Below are 25,065 nucleotides of genomic sequence, written 5' to 3'. Positions count from 1 at the left end.
CTAAACAAGGGACTGTGTGTGGAGTTTGGAACTGACAGGGTTCAAACTCCGTGGTGTCCTGTATCTGGGAGGAGCTTGACGCAGGGAAGTGCGTCAGAGTCTGTGTCGCTGTTCAGACTCGCTTTCGCTTCTGCCTAAGACGCAGCTCAGCTCAGAGGCTGCATGTGTGCTTTTAGCACGAGAAAGATGCCGGAAAGCTCCGATGGAATGTGACTGATTTATGGCTTGTAAATAAACGCTTCTAGAGATAAGAACCGAACTGTCTCCTGACGTGATTTATCCCTCATCTCACACGGACGCAGGACCGCTGCTACTCTGCTCTTCCTGCCAGGTCAGCTCCCGATCAGAGCCGCACAGGGGAAGCCTGACTGGACGCAGGATTAATTTTCCCAAACTGTCTTCTAAAAGTTAGATAGTTGTTTATCTCCTTCACATCCGCTGGGAGGGCATTCCACAGGGAGGGTGCCACAACCGAGAAGGCCCTCTGCCTGGTTCCCTGTAACCTCACTTGTCACAGGGAGGGAGCCACCAGAAGGCCCTTGGAGCTGGACCTCAGCGTCCAGGCAGAACGATGGGGGTGGAGATGCTCCTTCAGGTATACTGGGCCTTTGAGGCCGTTTAGGGCTTGTGGCGCTAAGGGACGCGAGTGGCGCTGTGGGTAGAAACCTCAGCGCCTAGGACTTGCCGATCGCATGGTTGGCGGTTTGAATCCCCGCGGCGGGGTGCGCTCCCACTGCTTGGTCCCAGCGCCTGCCCACCTAGCAGTTCGAAAGCACCCACGGGTGCAAGTAGATAAATAGGGACCGCTTACTAGCGGGAAGGTAAACGGCGTTTCCGTGTCTGCTGCGCTGGCTCGCCAGAGCAACTTTGTCACGCTGGCCACGTGACCCGGATGTGTCTGCGGACAGCGCTGGCTCCCGGCTTTTAGAGTGAGATGAGCGCAGAACCCTAGAGTCTGTCAAGACTGGCCCGTACGGGCAGGGGTACCTTTACCTTTTAGGGCTTTAAAGGTCAGCACCAACACTTTGAATTGTGCTTGGAAACATCCTGGGAGCCAATGTAAGTCTTTCAGGACCGTTGTTATATGGTCTCGGTAGCCGCTCCCAGTCACCAGTCTGGCTGCCGCATTCTGGATTAGTTGCAGTTTCTGGGTCACCTTCCAAGGGAGCCCCACGTAGAGCTTAGCTGAGAAATGTTGTGCAGCAGCAGCAGCAAGGAGAGGAGAACCCCCTGGACCCAACCTCCTGCCTCCTCCAGGAGCACTTGCAGGAGAACCTCTGCGAGCCAAACAGTAATCACTTCCTGGTAAACTGCACAGATCCGACTCCCGAAGAACAAGGACTTGGCAAGACAGGAAGGAGCAGATGGGGAGCTGGAGGGAGGCAGAGCCAGAAATGCAGAATGGAGTTCCCAGAAGCTCCGTGGCAAAGGCACATCCAGGAGGGAAAGGGAGGGGAAGGGCCCCACCCTGGCTCAGCCCCCCCCCCCACATGCCCCACGGATAGAGCGGAAGCAGCTGAACAGGGAGCCAGGAAAGCAAGAGAATCAGAGAAAGTGGGAAGGGGCCCCTGGGGTCATCTAGTCCAACCCCCTCTTGCAATGCAGGGCCTTCTTGGTGGTGGCACCCACCCTGTGGAACGTTCTCCCATCGGATATCAAGGAAATAAGCAACTACAGTGGTACCTTGGTTTAAGAACAGCTTAGTTTATGGACAACTCGGATTCAAAACGCTGCAAACCCGGAAGAAGGTGTTTTGGTTTGTGAACTTTGCCTTGGAAGCAGAACAGGTTCCACTTCCTGTTGAGTGTGTTCCATTTGTAAATTGAGTCCCTCACCGCTATGGGAAAGCATGCCTTCAAGCATGCCTTCAAGAATGCTTTGGTTTAAGAAGGGACTTCCGGAACGGATTAAGTTTGTAAACCAAGGTACCACTGTATCTGACTTTTAGAAGACATCTGAAGGCAGCCCTGTTTAGGAAAATTTTTGATTTCTGATGTTTTAATGTATTTTTAATCTGCTGGGAGCTGCCCAGAGTGGCTAGGGAAGCCCAGCCGGATGGGCGGGGTATGTATGTATGTATAAATAAATAAATATATTATTTGTTTGTTTGTTTGTTTATTTCCTGGCCCGCTAGCAGAAGACCAGTGCCCCAAGGCATGAAACGTCCAGGAAGCTCTTCCCTACTGGATGCCCCCCACTCACCTCTCTCCTCCCCCCACCAGACAGGGAAGAAACATTCGCCTTTATTGCCTTCACAGAGCACAGCAGGTTGCTGTTATGGAGGACAGAAGAGGAGGGCGTTTGGCAAGAGAGCAGCAAGCCCCGACTCACCTGCACGGGACTCACAAAGACCTCCAGGGACAATCCTGCCAAGGCCAAGCAGCTGGCTTGCCTAGTGGCTCCTGATCCCTGCACGAGAGTTCCCTTTCGATAGCTGCATCTCCAAACATCGCCCTGCCCTCAGCCAGTCCAAAAGCGCACACTGGTCCAAGACTGCCACGCTGGACCTCAGTGCAATTTCTAGAACAAATCGATACTTTGGGCAGAACAACATTACCCCAGAGGAAGCATTTTCTTCCTTCTCAGATGAACTGCCCACATGGATTGGGGAACTAAATATACGTATAGATGGTTCTAAGAGGATGAGGCAAATTCATGGGGGAGAGAGCTATTGAGAGTCCTGGGGAGGGCAGTTGCTGGAAACCCCAGCAGGGGAAAAGGGCTCTGGGGCTCGAATCCTGCATGCTGGCTCCCCATAACAGGCATCTGCTTAGCCACTATGGATCCAGGATCCAGCAGGTGTTCTTAAGCTCCCTGACACTCATGATGGCAGCCAGCACATTAAGCTGATAAGAAAACTGGGACTATATATTATGCTCTGCTTTTAAGAGGAAGAAGTGATGTGTTAGCAAAAACAGCCACGGTTCAGGCTTTGTGTGCTCTGCATGTTGATGGTTCCAGGCTCAGCCTTTAGTCAGAGGTGGCACAGCTGGCAAAGACCTGCCTGTGCCAGAGACCTTGGAAAGCAGCTCTCAATTTGGGGGGTGGGATGGGCAGGGCGCTAGACCTTGGCCTGGAGGAAGAGGAGACTCTGGACTGAATGCCGAGGGGAGCAGGAGACAAACCCCCATTTCCTTGCTCAGGAAGCTGCTCGCCTCATCCCACTAGTTTCGGAGAAAAACCCTCACACACAATTGCCTAGTTGTGCCGGATTTGCAGGACGCCGCGCGATGCTGGCGTTTGTGTGTGACAGAAGCAGCCTGTCGAGCCGAATGTGGAACTCTGCAATCAACTCAGCATGGCTGTTGCAAAAAGGAGCAAAGCCCTTTCTTCCGAGCGGCAAGACAGACAGAACCCAGCACCGTGCCAAGCTCACCGCTGATCATTATTACTCCACTTGCACAGAGAATCTGTGGCAGGCAGAGGAACTGGGAGTGCTGACAGGGCTAGCAGCCAACTGGGCGCCGTTGCCAGCCAGCCGCCCGCACAAGTGTCCCTCCCCATCAGAACATCCTGCTCAAAAGTCACGAGTTCCTGCTGCCATTGCAAAGGCTGGGATGACTCACTCTGCAAGCAGCCAGCGGCAGCAGCCCAGACAGGCAGGCAAGTGCGTACCCCAACCCCATCCCCCCACCACCACCAAGAAGTACCAAAATCCCAGGCAGGACTCTGCCACAGTGAACCCAGGAGGGTCTCTTCTTCTTCTCCCTCTCCCAGGGAGCACATGGAGAAGACTATGCCCTTCAAAGCCCCCACACGCCCTGGCAAAGACCTCTCTGCTTTCTCTGACCTTTTAACGGGGTCTTTTGATGGGCGTTCCTGCTGCACCCCCCGATCTTGCTGCTTTCTGTCTCACAGGTGCCATGACAGAGCACATAGGAACATGAGAAAAGCCTTCTGGATCAGGCCAAAGAGGACCCCCATTGAGCTCAGCCTTCTGTTCTCCCATTTGCCAAATGCCCCAGAGAGTCTAGGAATCTAGATGGTCCCTCGACCTGGAGTTTCCATAATGATATGTTTACAAAGCTATTGTACCACCAACCTTACTGTCTGCTTGTGAAACATGGACCAACTACAAACGCCACCTCAAACTCCTCAAAAGGTTCCATCAATGGTGTCTCCGGAAAAATTTACACATCACTTGGGAAGACAGGAGAACTAATACCAGTGTACTAGAAGAAGCAAAGATCACCAGTGTCGAAGCAATGATTCTTCAACATCAACTTTGTTGGACTGGACATGTTGTGCGGATGCCTGATGATCGTCTTCCAAAGCAACTCCTCTATTCCATACTTAAAAATGGAAAGCGTAATGCTGGTGGTCAACAAAAGAGGTTCAAAGACTCTCTCAAGGCAAATTTTTAAAAATGTAGTATAAACACCAACAATTGGGAAACACTTGCCTACGAGCGCTCCAGTTGGAGAACAACCTTGACCAAAGGTGTCTTGGGCATTGAAGACACTCGAACTCAGGACGCAAGGGAGAAATGTGCCAAGAGGAAGGCATGCTTGGCAAACCCACACTGGGATCAACTCCTGCCTGGAAACCAATGTCCCCGCTGTGGAAGGACGTGTGGATCCAGAATTGGCCTCCACAGTCACTTACGGACTCACTGTTAAAACCGTGTTCGTGGAAGACAATCTTACTCAGCTACGAGGGATCGCCAAAGAAAGAAGATAACTTAAGATGGCCCTGCTGGATTCAGCCAATGGCTCACACAGTCCAGTGTCCTGTTCCTGGTGGCTGACCAGAGAGGTGACAGAGCATGCACATAATGCCAACAGGACTCCAGACCAAATAGACTCATTTGCAGCTGGGAGCCCCCACCGGAGCTCACCTTCATCCACCCAAAGTTAGGGCTGGGGTCATGCAGGTCAGGGGACGCAACGAACCAAGGAGAGATGGGGCAGGATGCAGCCTGCCATAAATCAGGCCTGTTGTGCTGGGAGGCCCTCCTCTCAGAGCCCTGGAAGTCCTGGCCTGACAGCACCAGCAAAGTCCAGCATCTCTGGTGCTGTGACCCAATAGCTGCATGTTCAGTTTCATTTCCTCTAGTTCTGAGGCACATCTGAAGTCTGAGGGTGTGGGAGGCTGCTTGCAAAGTCACCTTTAGCAGGAGGATTTTTTGAGTCTCAAAGTCAACCCTTGAGAAGTCTCAGCCTTTTAAGGAACGGTTGAAGGAGTTGGGGATGTTTGGTCTGGAGAAGACTGAGAGGTGATACAATACCAATCTTCAAATCCCTGAAAGGCTGTCGCAGGGGGAATGGAGCAATGTCTCCTGCTGCTCCAGGGGGCAGAACCTGAACCAACAGATTCCAAGGACAAGAAAGGAGATTTGGACTAAAATTTAAGAAGAGCTTTCAATAATAATAATAATAATAATAATAATAATAATAATAATAATATTAATAATAATAATTTATTACTTGCACCCCGCCCATCTGGCTGGGTATCCCCAGCCACTCTGGGTGGCTTCCAACAAAGATTAAAAATACATTAAAACATCAGTCATTAAAAATGTCCCTAAACAGGGCTGCCTTCAGATGTCTTCTAAAGGTTGCAAAGCTATTTATCTCCTTGACATCTGATGGGAGGGTGTTCCACAGGGCGGGTGCCACCACCGAGAAGGCCCTCTGCCTGGTTCCCTGTAACCACACTTCTCACAGGGAGGGAGCCAACAGAAGGCCCTCGGAGCTGGACCTCAGTGTCTCGGCTGAATGATGGGGGTGGAGACGCTCCTTCAGGTCTACTAGGCTGAGGCCATTTAGGGCTTTAAAGGTCAGCACCAACACTTTGAATTGTGCTCGGAAACGTCCTGGGAGCCAATGTAGGTCTTTCAAGACCGGGGTTATATGGTCTCAGCGGCTGCTCCCAGTCACCAGTCTAGCTGCCACATTCTGGATTAGTTGTAATTTCCACATGGCAGTAGTCCAAGCGAGAGATAACCAGAGCATGCACCACTCTGGCGAGACAGTCTGCGGGCAGGGAGGGTCTCATCCTGTGTACCAGGTGGAGCTGGCAGACAGCTGCCCTGGACACAGAATTGACCTGTGCCTCCATGGACAGCTGTGAGTCCAAAATGACTCCCAGGCTGCACACCTGGTCCTTCAGGGGCACAGTTACCCCATTCAGGACCAGGGAGCCCCCCACACCTGCCCACATCCTGTCTCTCAAAAATAGTACTTCTGTCTTGTCAGGATTCAACCTTAATCCATTAGCCACCATTCATCCTCCAACCACCTCCAGGCACTCACACAGGACCTTTCTAACAGTAATTGAGCTGTTTGACAGTGGAATGGCCTCCCTCAGAAGGTGGTGGACTCTGTCAGGGATGCATCAGCTCTGACTCCCACACTGCTGGGGGTTGGACTAGATGACCCTTGGGTATCCCAGCCAACTTTATCCTTCCATGGAAAGGGCTGGAGCCATCCCAGGAGATGCTGACAGGAAGCATCTGCTGTTCTTATGGTTCAAGAGGGCCCAGAGGCAGCAGAAAACAGCTCAGATCCATTCATTGACCCAGGACACCAATTGGCCGATTGATCCTTAAACTTCCAGAGGGGTTTTGAAAACTCCCGTTCTGGATTGCTTGGTGTTGATTGCACTTTTCATATCAGTTCACTTAAGTGCACTTTACTGCCTTGATCTCATGGCTCTGATTGATTTTAATCTCTATTCTGACCTGGATGTAATTTCACATCTCTGTTCTTCGCTACTGCTTTATAGCTTGGGCTTTTTTTATTGAATTGAACTGTGGATATTCTGTTCCCTGAACAAACTGATAGCGAAAGGTTTATTGAATGGGCTGATATAATATTTTGATATGGATTGTGACTGCTGTTGGTTTATATTCTGTGCATTGTCAGCTACTTTGGACAGAGCCAGTGGCTGGGAATCGCAAGAGGGGAGAGCACTGGTGCTGCTCAGGTCCAAAAGACGCAGGAAGACCCTGCTGGGTGAGGCCAATGGCCAGTCCAGCCCAGCATCCTGCTCTCCCAGTGGCCAAACAGATGCCCCAGTGGGAGACTCTCAAAACAGGATTCCAACACATGAGCCTTCCCCCCCCCCCCGTGGTTTCCAGCAACAGGCATTCAGAAGCACTGCTGACCCCAACTTTGGGGGCAGAGCAGAGTCACCCATGGCCCTCTCCTCCTCCATGAATTTGTCTAACCCTCTTTCAAAACCATCCAGCTTGGTGGCCATCGCTGCTTCCTCCTTGTCGGCTTCTAAGAAGAGGTACCTGGTTGGTCACAATGACAACAGGACTCTGGACTAGATTTGGCATGATTCAGCAGCCAGGCTTTTCTGAATGTGGTCTGAATGTGGTCACAATTCTGTGTCCAGGGCAGCTGTCTCCCAGCTTCATCTGGTATGCAGGATGAGACCCTACCTGCTTGCAGACTGTCTCGCCAGAGTGGTGCATGCTCTGGTTATCTCCCGCTTGGACTACTGCCACACGCTCTATGTAGGGCTCCCTTTGAAGGTGACCCAGAAACAACAACTAATCCAGAATGCGGCAGCTAGACTGGGGACTGGGAGCGGCCGCCGAGACCACAAAACACTGGTCTTGAAAGACCTACACTGGCTCCCAGTACATTTCCGAGGACAATTCAAAGTGTTGGTGCTGACCTTGAAAGCCCTAAACGGCCTCAAAGGCCCAGTATACCTGAAGGAGCGTCTCCACCCCCATCGTTCTGCCCAGACGCTGAGGTCCAACACTGAGGGCCTTCTGGTGGTTCCCTCATTGCAAGAAGTGAGGTTACATGGAACCAGGCAGAGGGCCTTCTTGGTGGTGGCGCCCACCCTGTGGAACACCCTCCCATCAGATGTCAAGGAAATAAGCAACTATCTGACACTTAGAAAAATCTGAAGGCAGCCCTGTTTAGGGAAGTTTTTCACGACTGAAGTTTTAATGTATTTTTAATCTCTTCTTGGAAGCCTCCCAGAGTGGCTGGGGAAACCCAGCCAGATGGGCGGGGTATAAATTATTATTATTATTATTATTATTATTATTATTATTATTATTATTATTATTATTACAGAAGAGCAAAAAGCAATTCTAAATATATTGCAACCCTTAGTGAAAATGAGTTCTCCACCCCAATGAAATTCCTCTGAGGCCCAGGGGCTCAGTGCCCCCTGACCCTGTGAAGAACTCTCTTTCTCTCTCTGTGTTTGTGTGTGTAAAGGCCTTCCATACGGGGTCCTGAAGCTTTGACAAACTCGCTTCCCTCTTCCCTCCTGGAAGGGGGTGTGTGTCATCTCGCTGCCCCCCCCCCGGTTAGCCTTTTGGCACAAGCAAAGCCCTGCCAAGGGGATCTCCGCTGCCGGCTGCTTTGCTGTGCTCCCCTGCCGTCGGCCTCATCTGCCATCCCTGCTGCTTAATTGACTGTTTGGGGGAATATCATATTTCAATCACTGTTATGTATCTCGTTTTTGCCATTTTTAATTACAGGCCCTTTGGCTCAAAAGGCAGGACACAAACATTCGAAATACATTTTGTTGATTAATCAGAGGGGGGTTTAATTGGCAAGGCTGCAAATTAAAGGCACTCGTCTTTGGTTTTGGAGGATGCTTGTAGCTCCGGTGCATTAATGTTAACAACGGAAAAGAAAATATGTCCGTACTTCAAAAGGGGGATGGGAAACTGACTGGCATCTCGTTTTGGTACCTCCTGAAGGCACCCCTAGAGTAATGCTTTGATAACAGGGACATCAATCTATTAATTGGCAGGTGATCAAACAATTACTGTGGGATGGTTGGTTGGCAGCCCTAACTGTGAAGAAGCGGGTGCAGAGTTGGTTTTCCCTGTTCTGCAGGAACCCCCCCTCTCCAAAGGGAGGCCCCCTGCCCAGAAGCACCCCGCTCCTTCTCCAGCTCCACGCAAGGAGGCAGCAGAGCCCAAGAAGCCTGCCCTGAGCTGGGTGGGGAGTCGAGCACATGAGACGGGCAGCCGGTGAAGCTTCCCCTGGTCAGTGCCCTGCAAAGCTCAGCCCAGGTGCCTCTGGCTTCCTCACTGGAACGGCCCCCCCTCCAAAGCCCCCTCCTCTCTGGCCACATCCCTGAGCTTCATATGAGGAAAACATTCTTCAATAAACAGATAAAAGTTCCTTTCAGCTTTAAAGAGGGTTCCAGAATTTTCTTTAGTGTCTGGGAGTGTCACTCTTGCCTTGACTGGTGTCAGCTGGGGGTGAAAATAAAGGGAGGAAGTTGCAGGCTGCAATTCCCACACAAGGAAAGCACACGCACACACACACAGAGAGAGAGAGAGAGAGAGAGAGAGAGAGAGAGAGAGAGTTTATACCTTGCTGGAGAGAAATAGAAGGAATGTAAATAGTTTGTACAGTCATACCTCGGGTTGAAGTCGCTTCAGGTTAAGCCTTTTCGGGTTGCGCTCCATGGCGATCCGGAAGTAATGGAGCACTTTACTTCCAGGTCTCGTCGCTCGCGCATACGCAGATGCTCAAAACGACATCACGCGCATGCGTGGAAGCGGCAAAACGTGACCGGCGCATGCGCAGTCACGTGTTACGTTCTACTCAGGATGTGAACGGGGCTTCGGAACGGATCCCGCTCGCATCCAGAGGTACCACTGTATATATTAGTAACAGAAATGCTTGTGCAACCGGTCAAGCAATGAAGAAGCTCTTGACTGAGGAATTTGACTATGACTCCTGTTCTTGTCCTCTGCTTCTGGGGGGAAACTCTGCTACAAACAGTAAGACAAGGTTTTACTGAGGTGCCACCACACAAGCCGAAAGCGCAGCAGAAGTGTGCGGGCGGTAACCTCTAATACTTCATTCTCCAGGATTGCAGACTGTGACTCCCTCTTCCCCCAACCCCAGCAGTGAGCCCCAGTGCTGTGACTTCCTGGGGTGTGTGTGTGTCTGTGAGGCCAGGATTCAGAGAGTGAGAGGGAGCGATATGCAGGGCTGGCCTTAGACGTACAGGCCACACCCAAAGTGTTTGCCCAGGAGAAGTCCATGGAGAGGCAGGACCTCTCTAGCCTGAGGAGAAGCCACATTGCCTTCGTCTGATCTGGAGGACTCCAGCTCACAGATGAACGGAGGCCTCCCAGCTCTTTCCGAGGCAAAAGCTACTAAAGCAGCCGTTATCAACCCAGGTGCTGTTGGACTACAACTCCCATCATCCCTCTGGCCTTGCTAGCTAGGGGTGATGGGAGTTGTAGTTCAACAACATCAGGATGAGGAAGGCTGTACCAAAGTGAAGGCGATGGCAGAGCTGAAGGCTCCTTCTTGCGCTGGAGTCCATCATGGACCTGTCCAGGGTGCTGAAACCTCCACTATGCTGAGGCCACTGCTGGAAACAGAACTTTTCTCTCTCACACACCCACCCATCCCAGCAGTCCAGCCTTCCAACTTGATTGGGCCCACATTTCGCTCCTCTGGGGACTTGGCCGTGATGGATTCTGGTGCTGCAGAAGCCCCGGGGGGCTCGCGACTCCACCGTGGGGGCTGCCAAGGGGCCCGCTTGCGGCGGTGAATAATTCACGTTCAAGGGCTTGACGCATCTCCCGCAGATGGGCTGCTGGCAAGCTCAGCCTGCCTCTGCTGCATTAGTGCTGAAAGCAAATCAATAGTTTGGGCTGGGTTGGCCAACAAGTGCATTAGGGGAGGTCACATGGCTCCTTCTGATAAGAGCATCCTTTTGCCCAAAGGGGAAAGGGCAGGGCCAAAAAGGCCACCCCTCCCTCCCTAGAAATCTCTCTCATGCACTCATGTCCTTTTCCTCCTGAGGCTCCCACTGCCGCCCCACTTCCTCTTCCACCCCCACTGCCTTTGGGGTTGGACTGCTGTCATCCCCCCCCAGGCCCGCTGTAGTTTTTCACTTGCAACCCATAACCCCACCCAGTGCATGCTGCCATCTGCTCTGGGTGCTGCAATAAGACCACCTTTAATATGCTACCTGCCCACATACAGCAGAAACGTTCAAGGTACAGTGGTGCCCCGCAAGACGAATGCCTCACAAGACAGAAAACTCGCTAGACAAAAGAGTTTTCCGTTTTGGAGGTGCTTCGCAAAACGAATTTCCTATGGGCTTGCTTCGCAAGACGACAATGTCTTGCGAGTTCCTGCTGGTTTTTTTTCTCCCCCCCTTTTTTCTAAGCCGCTAAGCCGCTTATCAGCTGATCCGATCAGCAGATAAGCCGCTAAAAGTTGCTAAAAGTTGCTAAAAGCCGCTAATAGCGCTAATCCGCTAATCCGTCAATGGGCTTGCTTCGCAAGACGAAAAAACCGCTAGACGAAGAGAATCACAAAACGGATTCTTTTCGTCTTGCGAGGCACCACTGTAAACATCATAATAAACACTGTGTGTGTGTGTGAAGGAATCTAGAAGAAGAATAGTTTGGATTTGATATCCCGCTTTATCACTATCCGAAGGAGTCTCAAAGCGGCTCACAATCTCCTTTCCCTTCCTCCCCCACAACAAACACTCTGTGAGGTGAGTGGGGCTGAGAGACTTCAGAGAAGTGTGACTAGCCGAAGGCCACCCAGCAGATGCATGTGGAGGAGCAGGGAAGCGAACCCGGTTCACCAGATTACGAGTCCACCGCTCTTAACCACTACACCACTACACTGGTATTGGTGCAGCTCAGGGAGCAGAGAATATGGAGAAGTCATTCACATGGAAACAGGTTGGAGATGCACATAGGAGGCAACAGAGAAGGGTCTGGGAACCAAGCCACATGAGGAACAGTTGAGGGAGTTGGGGATGTTTAGTCTGCAGAAGAGATTGAGAAGGGATAGGATAGCCACCTTCAAATATCTGAAAGGCTGCCACATGGAAGAGGGCAAGAGCTCTTCAGCAGTGGAACAGACATCCTCAGAAGGTGGAGGAGGACGCACCTTTCTAGGTTGTTTCTCAAGCAGAGGTTGGATGGCCTCTGTCAGAGATTCTTCAGCACTGCAGAGGGTTGGACTAGATGACCCTGGGGTTCCCTTCCAATTCTATGAATCCTGACCTGGTTGACTGCCGGGGGGAAAAGGCTGCAGCTGTCAAGGCTGCTGAGGCCTCACCTGCTTAAAGAGGAAAAGGCTTCCATTCACTCATGGAGATCAAGGCAACGCAAACTGCCAACTGAGAGCCAGGCCCATTTAGCAGAGAGCGGCTTAGCAGCAGAGCCCCAAATCCACTTCTGACCCTGGGGCATGTTTGGGGGAGCTCAGTGGGTGTCTCCCCACTCCCTCCCACCAAACACCGCCCAAGGCCTGAAGGCCAAAAGACACGCCCTTCCAGCCCATCTTGACACAAAAGTTCTGGAGAAATCTAGCCAGGAAGTAGAATCTCAAGGAACCAGCTGACTTTTTCATTGCACTTAGTCATTCAAAATGAGTAGATGCTTCTATGAATTAATGAGGTGGAGTTTTTTATAGGAGTATCCCCCCCCCAGGAGGTGGAGAAGTCCTCTTGATGGGCAGAAAGGAAGGACAACAAGTTTTAAAAGAAATACTCCAAAATCAGTTATCTGGCACCCAATGGTCTCCGTCCTCTCAATGTCCCAGCCTTGCCCCACCCCATGCATGTTCCTGAGCCACAACCCCTCTCCCTCCGTGGCCACAGAGGCTGCCTGTCTTCAGCTCCATGTTCAGTGGCTGGCCGTTGTGAAATGAGGAAGGAATCACTCGCAGAATGAGTGACTGGAAGGGCAGGTCATATATAAATGCTGTTTTATTTACAGAAGATATAAAACAAATAAGAGTAATTGCATGGTTGCAGTGGGGCGCCTTTGATGATTTTTAATTCTATACAGAATTATAATGCAGCGCTTCAAAAGAGGCTGCCATAAAAAATCATTAGATCAGCACAGGAAGAAAGCAGGGTGGTTAGCACTAGATTAATATTTGCATAATGTGCTTTTGTAGTCGTGATTTTAAGAATAGCACTTGGAGGACATAAACAGTGAGCTCAGTTTGATGGGGGTTCAGATTACTCCGCTAGGGAAGCACGCATCCAGAACTGCGCTGGAGCTACAGAGAAGGTCATAAGCCCAGGGACTCTCCCCTGCCAGAAGCAGGGGCCTCTCCAGAAGCCGGGGTGGTGGAGAAGGCATCCTCCAGGCATTGCGGCCTCCTCCTCCTCCTTGCCATCCCATCCTTTGTGGTGCTTCTCATGAGGCCAAGACGTGCCACCAGCTCCTGAATCACAGCCTCTCTTTCGTGCGGCAGGCCTGAGCCACCGCCAACGCGCCTCTAAGCAGGTTTGATAAATGGGGTATCTATTTTTGGAAGATTCACGGGGTCTGGCTCTCTGAACATCCACGCGCGGCGGGAGAGGAAGCCCGTTTCTGACAGCTGAAACTGTCTGAGCAAACAGGGATGACCCAGCCCACAGAATGCGCAGGCAGCTCGCCGCTTGGCCAGACGCAGGCTGCGGCAGACGTCCCGGCCCCACGGGGCTTCACAAGGGCCAGAAGAGCATTACAAGAGGCTGCTGGATCAGGCCAATGCCCCCTAGAGTCCAGCATGCTGCCCTTTCAGTGGCTGGTCGGATGCCTTTAGGAAACCAGCGAGCAGGATCCGAGCACTAGAGCAACTCTACAAATAAGTCTAATCCTCTTTTAAAGCCCTCCACCCTGGTGGCCATGACTGCCTCTTGTGGGAGGGAGTTCCACAGTTTATTTCCTTGACATCTGATGGGAGGGCGCCACCACCGAGAAGGCCCTCTGCCTGGTTCCCTGTAACCTCACTTCTCGCAGGGAGGGAACCGCCAGAAGGCCCTCGGAGCTGGACCTCAGTGTCCGGGCAGAACGATGGGGGTGGAGACGCTCCTTCAGGTCGACAGGTATACACTCCTTCAGACGTCTGCTCTGCATGCAAAGGCTCCCGGTTCATTCTTTGGCACCTCCAGGTAGGACTGGGAACATCCCTGGGCCCAAACCCTGGAGAGCTGCTGCCAGCCAGTGCAGGCAATACTGAGGGGTGAGGTGGACTCTTAACACTATTTCTTTGATCTGTCCCGAACCTCCCAAAATTCAGCTTCTCTGGATGCCCAGCAGTCCTAGTGTTATGAAGGAGAGAAGCTGTGCACTTTCTCTATGCCATGCCTAATTCTACAAGCTTCTGTCCTGTTCTCTCTTCCCTGCCTTTTCTCCAAACTGAAAGGGCCCACCAGGAAATCTGCAAAGGTTAGGAGGCCCCTCCCTCCTCAGGTGCCCCCCAGTCACTCGAAGGCCTCTGGGTCCAGCAGAGAAAGGACCCAGAGAAAGCGTTTGCTGCTGACTCACCTGGAGGAGGAGAGCCTGCCCAGGCCAGCCACATGTCTGATGGGCACAAAGGATGATGGGGAGAGAAGCCGCTTGCCTGATGCCGGAGGCCTCAAAATAAACCTCCCTCCGAAAGGGAGGGGAGGAATTCCACAAAGGTAAAGATGAGCCGCGTGTTGAGGACACACAGACTCCGAGGGAATCTATTCTGAGCTCAGATGAAGAGCCTGCAATTTTCTAACTCAGAAATGGCTCCTAATTGTAGTGAGCAAAGGAAGTGTTGGAAACAGCCAGGGGGGCGGGGATGGCTTTTCCCTGAACACTTGCCAAGGAGGTGCTGATTGACACAGGAAGGAGGGCCCACCCCTTTCCTGAAAAGCAGGGGAGAGCAAGGAGATGGAGGAGAGCTGGGGGGGGGTCACCTGAGAGCTTTGAATGTCAGGCGGTGGTGATTCACCCTCCAGACAAACAGTGCTGCTGCTTCTTATAATGCCAGAGTGCAAATTCTCAAAGTCAGGACACCTGCTCAGCAGATGTGGAAACTCTTCTTTTTATTATTTCAGACTTATAGTGAGAAGAAATGCCATGGAAATTGAGCCCCTGAGCAAGACACGGGGCAGGTTCCAAGCCCCCTTCCATCCTCCTCCAAGATCAGCCACTAGCCATCTTTGCAGACCATGAGTAGCCCCCACATGTTGATGGACTACTGTCATCCCTGCCTATGCTCTTTGGGGCTGATGAGTGTTGCAGTCATTGTGCATTTCATTGTACACAGGTTGTACATGGACAATCAAGGTATTATTATAATTAGTGCAACAATAGCAGAGGCCACATCGCAATGGCTTCCCTGAGCGTGAACAAGCAGCGCAAACAGATGTAGCCACAGCCTGATTCCACGTGAGGCAGTTTGCTTGGTTCCTATGCTTCCTAGAGTTGTTTGTGTCAGGTGTTAAGAGTCCACCTCACACCTCAGTATTGTCTGCACTGATGGACAGCAGCTCTCCAGGGTTTCGGCCCAGGGAAGTTCCCAGTCCTACCTGGAGGTGCCAAAGAATGAACTGGGAGCCTTTGCATGCAGAGCAGACGCCTGAAGGAGTGTATACCTGTAGACCTGAAGGAGTGTCTCCACCCCCATCATCCACTGAGGTCCAGCTCCAAGGGCCTTCTGGCGGTTCTCTCATTGTGAGGTTGCAGGGAACCAGGCAGAGGGCCTTCTCGGTGGTGGCGCCCGCCCTGTGGAACACCCTCCCACCAGATGTCAAGGAAATAAACAACCATCTGACATTTAGAAGACATCTGAAGGCAGCCCTGTTTAGGGAAGCTTTTAATATTTGATGAATTATTGTATTTTAATATTTTGCTGGAAGCCGCCCAGAGTGGCTGGGGTATAAATAATAAATTATTATAATATTATTATTATCTACCACCAAGAAAGGTGGTGGTCTTCTGTGGAGTGTTTGTCCACTATGTGCACACCTTAAAATTCATGTAACACCAGGATCTGGGAGACCCGGGTTGAAATCCTCCCCCCTCAACCGCAAAGCTCTCCCTGGGCGCGACCTTGGGTTGCCTCTCTCAGTGCAACCTGCTTCACAGGGTTGCTGTGAAGATAAAATGCAGGGAGAACGAAACACACAGTCTTTCGCTCCTTGGAGGAAGGTGGGGTAGAAGCAGATGACAACCATCACAATAATAAATAATCATCGCCTTCCAAGACTCCTTGCAACTGACATTTGCTGTCCTCAAGACCCAAACCTCAACCCCCAACCCCTTTTGGAGCCCACGGTCGTTTGCAGAAGCTGCAGCAAAACAGAGCCATCTATTTTGATAAATGAACAGACCCCTCAAACAAGCCGGCTGCCTCTCTTGGCCATTTATCACCAGTGCCAGAACAGCCCTCCTTCCTCCCTCTCCTGCTTTGCCTGCCCTCCCCCCCCATCCCTTGCAGATTCTTCAGAAGTTTTGCGCTGAGCAAGCAGCCATATTGCTCTCCCTTCTTTAAGCAGAGGCTTGACAACCATGTCAGGAGTGCTCTGATGGTGTTGCCTGCTTGGCAGGGGGTTGGACTCGATGGCCCTTGTGGGCTCTTCCAACTCTAGGATTCTATGATTCCCCACAGGTCTTGCTTGGCCATCCAAAGAAGGAGAGCCTTGGCTGAGCAAGGCAACCTGCCACAGTGGACCAGGAGGCTGGAGAAGGCTTTGCGCTCCCCCCCCCCGGATTCCTAAGCAAACATCCTCCTCCCTCCAAGCACTGCACCCCATGCAGCATCAATAGGACTCTGAGCGATTCAGGGTGCTGTAGTGGGGAGAGGGCCAGACTGGGACTTGGGAGAGAGCAGGGTTCAAATCCCCACTGAGCCACTCAGCTCATGGGGTGGGTGGGGAACGCAGTCCCTGCCTCTCAGCCTATCCTACTTCGCAGGGTCATTGTGAAGATTAAATGGGGAGCAGGAGAACAATGTACACCACTTGAAGCTCCTTGGAGGAAAAAATATGAAGTATAAATGCAACAAATAAACAAACACTGCCCTGGTCCCCTTTCGTCTTGGGAGATGGGGCAGCACATGGTCTGAACACCTGCCCCATGTCCACCCACAGGGTTTGGGCCACCAAAGGCCCTTCTCCCAAGAGAACTGGCCTTCCAAGACAGACAGATGTGCAGGACCCTCGAATGGCACAGCTGGTTGCTCAATCAATCAACCAGTCCATCCATCTGTTTGCCTCTTTTCCACACAAAAAATCATGCTCAAAGCAGCTTACGGTTTGCCTTCCTTTGAAAGTCACCCTGCTTCACCTCGAGGAAAGGCCCTTGTGGTTCAGGGGCAGAGCATCTCCTTCCAGACAGAAGGTCCCGGGGAGTCAACAGCTTCTGCCCAAAGCCCTGGAGCACCTCTGCTACCAGGCAGTGCAGACAGGACTGAGCTTGCCTGAGTCCATACAAGGCAGGTCTTTCTCCCTGTGCCCCTTCCTGCAGTGAGAAAGCAGGACGCGCCCTACTCCTTCACCTTCCCTCAGCTGAGCAGGCACCTTGCAAAGGTAACGCTGACCCTGCAAGATGAGGAGACCTCCACACAAGAGGTCTCCAAGCGAGAGACCCAACTGCACCTCTGCTCTGTGCCATGGAAGTCCACACAGAGAGGGCCAGTATGGTGTAGTGGTTAAGAGCGGTAGTCTCGTAATCTGGGGAACCGGGTTCGCGTCTCCGCTCCTCCACATGCAGCTGCTGGGTGACCTTGGGCCAGTCACACTTCTGTGAAGTCTCTCAGCCCCACTCACCTCACAGAGTGTTTGTTGTGGGGGAGGAAGGGAAAGGAGAATGTTAGCCGCTTTGAGACTCCTGAAGGGGAGTGAAAGGCGGGATATCAAATCCAAACTCTTCTTCTTCTTCTTCACTCTGCACTGACCCTGCACCTTGGTCAGAAGGCAGGAGGAGCCCCCAGCCCATGTGGTGGGCTACACTGGGGTAAATGGCCAGCCAGAGAGACTTCCGGGGACCTCTTTCATAGCTCCACAATATAGAAGTCTGGTAGCCACATCAGCAGAAGGCGACGCTCTCCTCATCCATGAACAGATGGCCTCTGAGTCACCAGAGCTGCATCTCACCTACTGAGTGGCCTACAGACCCTCAGCCACCCCCTTCCCCTTGGCCAGAGGATCAGCCCCTCTCTCCTTCCAGTTAACCACACAAGATGAAAGCAGAGGGGAGGGGAGGCAGGAGGAGGAGATGTGCTAATTGCAGGTGGGAATCAACCCAAATTAAGTACATTTGGAATGCACAGCCGCAAAAAGCCCACACAGGTGAGGGAGGGAAGAGAAAGCCACATTCGCAGACTCACAGAATTGTCGGGTTGGAAGGGGACCCAGAGGTCATCTAGGCCAACCCCATGCAATGCCAGAGAGAAGGACCGAGAGAGGGGACGGGGCCAGAGGGCGGAGGCTGGACGACACATCCAGGCCACCAGGAGGGCACACAGAGGAGTGCAGAAGGCCAGCAGGAAGAGCCTTGACCTTTCAAGGTGGGCAAAATGGCAGGGAGAGGCGGGACTTCCGGGTCTCAGCTGCTACTTCCGCAAGTCCCCAAAGGCTCAAACCAAGAGAGGAAAAGGCAGCCCCCAACAGCATCTCTCCAGGAAGCAAAGCTTCGTTTACGGAACCCGGAGAAGTATTCTGCCATATTATATTAGCACAGAAGTATTTGCGTGGGCAGCAGTGACCTTTTCCTGCTTCCCTGAAATGCCCGTTACGGGAAGCGCATCAGTGACGGAAGGGATCTTTCTCTTTGCTCCCCAGGAGGATGCGGAAGACAGGGGCTCCAAGAGGCCCCATGGGGCCAGCCCCACAGTGCAGCCACTGTGCAGGAGTGCAGGGTAGTTAGTGCATGGGGACTCGGTGCATGCAGGGTAGTTAGTGCCTGCCCCCGGGGGGCACCCTGCTCACTGAGGCAGACTCTCTCAGGGCCATTGCAGGCACCAAAGGCTCACCCCAATACCACCCTCTCTACTTGGGGGGCTGCTGCCTTGACCAGCTCAGCAGGGAGCCAAGGAGTCCCACCAGAAGGAGATCCACAAGGAATGGGGGAGGGGACGTCCTAAGCCACAAGCCACTCTCCCACTCTCCCACTCCAACCGGCCAGAGGGCTATGGGGTCATCACCAGCCGCACAGCAGGAGCATTGCAGCTCTTCCAGCACCACGTCAGCAGCAAACAGGAGCTCTGCCTGCGCAGCATCACTCTTGAGAGGTTCAACAGCACTTCCAAGGACTTCAGCAGAGGGGCCTAGCCCTGGAGCTCTGACCACTGGACCCCTCTCCCCTAAAGCAGGACTCCATCCCTCCACAGGACACCCCTTGACGGGAGAGACACACAGACACTCCAGCAAAGCAGAGTCGGGGACACCCCAGGAGGGGCGCACGGGGGGGGGGCGGGTGGGATCTTCGCTTCCCCCGAGCAGGAGGCCGATGAGGCTCTCTAGCTCCCCCCACCGGCAGCCCGCGAGGAAGGCAGCGGCAAGCACTTCCCCTCCTCCCCTCAGACAACTGGACCATTTGCTTCCGCGCATCTTTTGCACCCTTCTCTCTCTGGCCTGGAAGGAAGCACGTGACGCTTCGAAATGGCTCCGTGCTCCAGCTCCGCCAAGCACCTTCGCCCAGCAGGTTCGAGCCCCGAAGGCGGCATCTGCAGGCAGGCCGGGAGGGACCTCCGACGGTCAGCAGAGGCGTTGCTGCTGGTCCTTAGCTGGGCGGACTGCTGGTCTGACTCGGTCCTCCGCAGCCTGAACCCCCGCCGCAAGGTCTGGGTTCTCTTCGAGAACCTGGGAAGCTGCTCCCCCGGAGAAACACCCGAGGAGTGTCCGGGGCGCAGCCTGCAGCTCCTCCTCCCGTCCTGCTCCCCAAATAAAGGGTCAAGAAGCCCGCCTGGAACCCCCTCCCTCCGGCGGGGACAGGGATGCGGCGGCGGAGAGCGACCCCCGACGGGGCGGGCGAGTCCCCAAGCTTCCCGCGGGCGCCGCCCTCGTCTCCTCCCGAGGAGGCCTCGGCCTGGAAACTCCAGCTCCGGCAGCTCCGCTTTCTCTGCCCACCTAAATCAGACGGCCGACTCGGAAGCAGGACCGCCGCCGACAACGACCCTCCAGCGCACCCGCCCCAGTCAGACGGAGGCTTCCCCAACTGTGGGGGGCGAGCGAAGCCGGGGCGCCCCCTCGGAGCTCGCCTCGCCTTTCCAGGCGTCCGCGGAGCAGCAGATTGGGCCCGTCCTTGGCGCCGCCGGGCGGGTGCCGAGCCAGAACGGAGCGCAGGACCCTCGAGCCGGGCCGGGCCAGGAAGGGGGCGCCGCCTTGGTAGAAGTCAAGGTTGCCGCCGTGGCTGCAGCGAGCAGGTCGCCGGGTCTCGGCTCCGGGAGGCGCGGGCCGCTTAAGCCAAGCCTTGAGCACGGGAGGCGGAACGGAAAACACGGAGCGCCCCCCACCCGCAACACGCAAGCCCACGAGAGCGCGCACTGCCGTCCAAAGGGGGGCGGTTCTTGCGGGGCCCGGAGCCAGCGGCAAACTTCCCTGGGGGCGCAGCCTGCTGCCTCCGGGGTGCTGAAACGGCGTTCTCCCCAGGCCTGCGCTGCAGCGGAGGATCGCTCGTCCGGGGCGTGGGGGACACACAAGCCAGCGCCGCCGGGCAGGGCGAGGAAGCGTGGGCGCTTCTCCCGTGGGGGGGTCTCTCCGCTCATGGCCGCCTGCCCCGCCTCGGGGCAGAGCGGGAGGCTGCAAGCGTTGGCCAATTTCGAGGCGATTTCGAGCCGGGAGGAAGGGGCTCCTGCCCAGCAGCCGCGAGTGCCCCCCCCCATGGAGCCGCGCCCTCTTACCTGGCCCCACGGCCTCCCTCGGGAGCGGCGCCGTCCCTGCTGCTGCTGCTGCTGCTGCTGCTGCTGCCGCCCCTCCCCGGCTGCTGCTCCTGGGGGCTCCGCGGCGGCGGCTCCGGCTCGGTTGGCCATGCGCCCGTCGGCGGCTCCTCCTGTCTGCCTGCCGGGGCCGCGGCGGGCGTCGCTCAGTCGGCGGGGCCGGAGGGCGGCTCCTCCATCCGGGCGCGTCCCCTGCCCCCTCGCCCCGTGGCCCGGCCGCGCCTTGCCCGCTCCGCCGCCCTAGTCCTGCTCGCCCGCGTCGGAGCTCGGCTCGGCTGCCGGCGTCGCGGAGGCGGCGGTGGCTCCTCCTCTCCTCTCCCCCCACCGCCAAAGCCGAGCAGGCGCCGTAGCCCCGGCTCGGCCATGCCCGCTGGGGGGAGCCTCTCCGCCGTCAGGAACCGGCCAGCTCCGGGAGCGCCCCTCGACCCCCGCGCGCCCCCTTCCCTGGCGTCGCCTCGCCTGCTTTTTGGCTCCCGAGAGCGGAGCGCGGATGCCCTTTGGCGCAAGACGGGGGCGCCGGGCGCGCTTCTCTCCGTAATGCCGCCGGGCAGCCGAGGGCTGGGGTGGGGCGCTGAGGGCTGCTTCGGCTTTCCGGGGCACTTGGGGCGCTCGTTGCCCCCAGAGGGCGCGGAGGGCCAACCTGACTGTCGGGAGGTGGTCTCTGTCTCTTGCGCCCCGCTCTCCAGCCGGCTGCGGACACACCGCGCCTCCATTGCGCTCCCATTGCCAAGCCCCCTGCCCCGTAGACGAGACGGGTCCTCTGCCCGTCCACTAAGGGAACCCCCCTTTTGGGGAGAGAGTGCCTGATGGGGCTTGGTAGTTTTAACTGGTTTACATTCTTCGCGCTGCATTTTTGTCAACCGCAAGCCGGGGCCGCGTGTCTGGAGGTCCAAGGCTGTCCAGACGACATGACCACCCCCTCCCCCTCCCGGCGTCGCTGATGTGGACCAAAGAAAAGGAAAGCTGCGCAGTTGGTTTGGCTGCAAGAGTTGCCGAAAGGAAACGGTTGTAAATGGTTTTAAATAAAGTGAGCGATCGGGAAGCGACGCTGCCTTCCCCTCAGGGCGCTCCGCTCTCCTGAGAGCAGTTCAGTTCATAATTTTATTGTTCTAGCCAAAGGCCATGACAAACCTTGTATTAAGCAATATTGTCAATAAAATAATATGGAGCAGGCATCCATAATATAAAAATGCATAATGTACCATAGACTGCCAAATTCCTTAGCATTAAAACAGTTTCCCTTGTGCATCTCTGACAGCTCCAATTCCAATGTTATTTTGCCTTTCTAAAATCCAGTTTACCAACATCCATGAGGTAAGAGAGAGAAATTACTAGAGACGCCAAAATGCTGTCCAGCTTGACTCCAGATCAAACCCACTGATCACCACAACAATTTATAGTGATTTTATCTAACTCCCTTTTTCCTGTCCGTCCCCCCCTGCAGCCAAAGCATAGAGGGCCACTCTGTGTAAAGAAGCTATTATTCTGACTCAAAAGAAATGGGGTCATTTCTGCTGGGGTATGCCTGCTTGCTTGGGCGAACAAAGATTTCAGACTCTCATCTCTTGGATCTCTCTATAAGGGGCAGGCTGACAGATCGTGAGCGATGTCTTCCACCTGAGGTTGACCACAAATACTGTCTGCGTGCTGGATCTTGTAGTGGCCATCCAAGGCGGCAGTTGAAACACAGCTCAGTAAAGGCTTTTCTTAAGGAAAGTGGTGAGAGTTTGTCAGATAACTAGCTCTAAAATGCTCTGCCCTCAAGACTGGTTACCAAGGGGAAAATTAAGTGTTTTTAATTAGGTGCAGGTCCCTATTCGATTCTATCCAGAAGAGCCAATCCCATAGTTGACACTTACTCAAGGTCAAAGCAGATTTCAATTCCGGAAAATAATAATAGTCTAATACTTCTTGATGAGCTGCTTCCCAGAGTTGGTTATCACCCAATTCCATATAGCCAAACTGCATGCAAATGCTCAATAGGCATAGTAAAGGTAAAGGGACCCCTGACCGTTAGGTCCAGTCGTGGCCGAGTCTGGGGTTGCGGCGCTCATCTTGCTTTATTGGCCGAGGGAGCCGGCGTACAGCTTCCGGGTCATGTGGCCAGCATGACTAAGCCGCTTCTGGTGAACCAGAACAGTGCACGGAAACACTGTTTACCTTCCCACCGGAGTGGTACCTATTTATCTACTTGCACTTTGACGTGCTTTCAAACTGCTAGGTGGACAGGAGCAGGGACTGAGCAACGGGAGCTCACCCCATCGCGGGGATTCGAACCGTTGACCTTATGATCGACAAGCCCAAGAGGCTCAGTCGTTTAGACCACAGCGCCAGCCAGGTCCCTTAATAGGCATAGTAAAAAAAATTAAAATATACTTTAACCGAACACAGTCTGCTCCTGTCTTAATTGCTGGCCACTCCGATTCTGTATGAAGAAGAGCTGCTTTCTTGTGTTTTTTCTTGTGTGTGTGTGTTTCTTGGTGGCTGATTAGCTGTTTTCCCTGTGTAAAGGTCAGAGGGGGCAGGGTTTCTGTTGAGGCAGGGGATTAGCTGTGGGAGGAGCTTATCAGAGTTTGTAGGGCAGCAGTTGAAGAAGGAGCAAAAAGGGTTTTCTTGTGTGTGTGTGTTTCTTGGTGGCTGATTAGCTGTTTTCCCTGTGTAAAGGTCAGAGGGGGCAGGGTTTCTGTTGAGGCAGGGGATTAGCTGTGGGAGGAGCTTATCAGAGTTTGTAGGGCAGCAGTTGAAGAAGGAGCAAAAAGGGTTTTCTTGTGTGTGTGTGTTTCTTGGTGGCTGATTAGCTGTTTTCCCTGTGTAAAGGTCAGAGGGGGCAGGGTTTCTGTTGAGGCAGGGGATTAGCTGTGGGAGGAGCTTATCAGAGTTTGTAGGGCAGCAGTTGAAGAAGGAGCAAAAAGGGTTTTCTTGTGTGTGTGTGTTTCTTGGTGGCTGATTAGCTGTTTTCCCTGTGTAAAGGTCAGAGGGGGCAGGGTTTCTGTTGAGGCAGGGGATTAGCTGTGGGAGGAGCTTATCAGAGTTTGTAGGGCAGCGGCGCGCGCCTAGCGGCGCGCGCAGTTATACCCATCTTTTAGATTTAGGGGAGCTAGTCTCAAACGTTTGTTGGGGGAGACCTAGGGTTTTTTTGTGGGGGAAGTTATTTGTCCTGTCCTCAAGCTTTTTATGATGGAGGACCTCTGTAGCCACCCCCAACAACATGATCTCATGATGGAAGGGGAGGGAACAGCTGCAGTCGCCTGCGATTCCTGCGCAATGTTTGCCATCTTGCCAAAGGTTGCAGGCAGCTTTACCTGCAGCAATTGCATGTTGATTGCCCTATTAAAAGTCAAAGTCCAGCAACTGGAGGAACGTGTAGCTACGCTCCAAAGAATTAGAGAGCTGGAGCTCTTCTTGGAAGCAACAGAGCACACCGTCCCCACCAAGGAGGAGACAGGGGACTCCCCTGAGAAGGAGGCTTGTTCACCAACACAGGAGCCAGATATATGGAGAAACGTGACTCAAAGAAGTAGGAGGCCCAGGGTCCACTCTGATTGTCTAGAAATACACAATCGCTTTGAGGTCCTCTCCCCTAGCATGGAAGACGAAGAGCAGACTCCATTTGAGGATCTCTCCCCCATTACAGTCGATCAGGTATATGAAGACGAGCAGCAAAGTCAGTCCTCAGGGAATGTGCAGGTGACCTTGGAACGGACAGCTCACGGAAGAACCCCGACCAAACCCAAGAGGAGGCGTGTAGTGGTGATAGGGGATTCCCTACTGAGGGGAACAGAAGCAGTGATCTGTGGGCCTGACAAGATGTCTCGGGAAGTGTGCTGTCTCCCCGGGGCTAAGATCCAAGATGTAACTGAACGACTGCAAGGAATCATAAAACCCACTGACGAATACCCCTTCCTCTTGGTTCATGTGGGAACCAATGACACTGCAAGCAATAGCCTCCAGAAGATCAAAAGAGACTACGAGGCTCTCGGCAGGAAATTGAAGCAACTAAATGCACAAATTGTCATCTCGTCTGTCCTCCCAGTTGAACGACGTGGCCCAGGGAGAGAGGGGAAAATAGTGGAAGTGAACAGCTGGCTTCGCAAATGGTGTAAACAGGAACGGTTTGGATTCTTAGATCACGGACTGCAGTTTCTTGAAGATGGACTTCTGGCAAGCGATGGGCTGCACCTCACAACGGTTGGGAGAAATGTTTTTGCCAAAAATCTCAGAAACCTCATCAGGAGGGCTTTAAACTGACTAATGTGGGGGAGGGAGACAATGCTCCTGAAGGTAGGAGTCTATCAATTAATGAAGATGATCATCCAAATGTCATAGACCAAATGGAGCAAACAGCACGCGGACCTAGTGGTGGGAGGAAAAAATCCTTAAATAAGAGACACGGGGGAATGATTAATGGACTTCAATGTCTGTACACTAATGCGCAAAGCATGGGAAATAAACA

General features: G+C 53.6%; 2 protein-coding genes and 1 long non-coding RNA gene across 3 annotated transcripts in view; 1 reads left to right on the top strand and 2 right to left on the bottom strand.

Moving 5' to 3' along the window:
• The window catches only part of LOC309536798 (leucine-rich repeat and fibronectin type III domain-containing protein 1-like protein), a 70,182-nt gene extending 49,366 nt beyond the window's left edge, over positions 1-20,816 (bottom strand). Inside the window, exon 1 of the mRNA XM_082231126.1 lies at positions 20,577-20,816. The gene's annotated coding sequence lies outside the window, so the exon portion shown is untranslated. The remainder of the gene's footprint in view (positions 1-20,576) is intronic.
• Positions 1-25,065, top strand: part of LOC309537035 — a 177,187-nt gene that overhangs the window by 26,526 nt on the left and 125,596 nt on the right. The gene's annotated exons all lie outside the window — the stretch shown is intronic.
• LOC309536772 (uncharacterized protein) overlaps positions 1-25,065 on the bottom strand; it is a 154,896-nt gene that overhangs the window by 86,975 nt on the left and 42,856 nt on the right. The window lies entirely within an intron of this gene.

The sequence above is a fragment of the Podarcis vaucheri genome, assembly GCF_965113315.1.
Source record: "Podarcis vaucheri genome assembly, chromosome: 7".
In the NCBI taxonomy this organism is placed as follows: domain Eukaryota; kingdom Metazoa; phylum Chordata; class Lepidosauria; order Squamata; family Lacertidae; genus Podarcis; species Podarcis vaucheri.
This window is presented reverse-complemented; position numbering and strand designations above follow the sequence as displayed.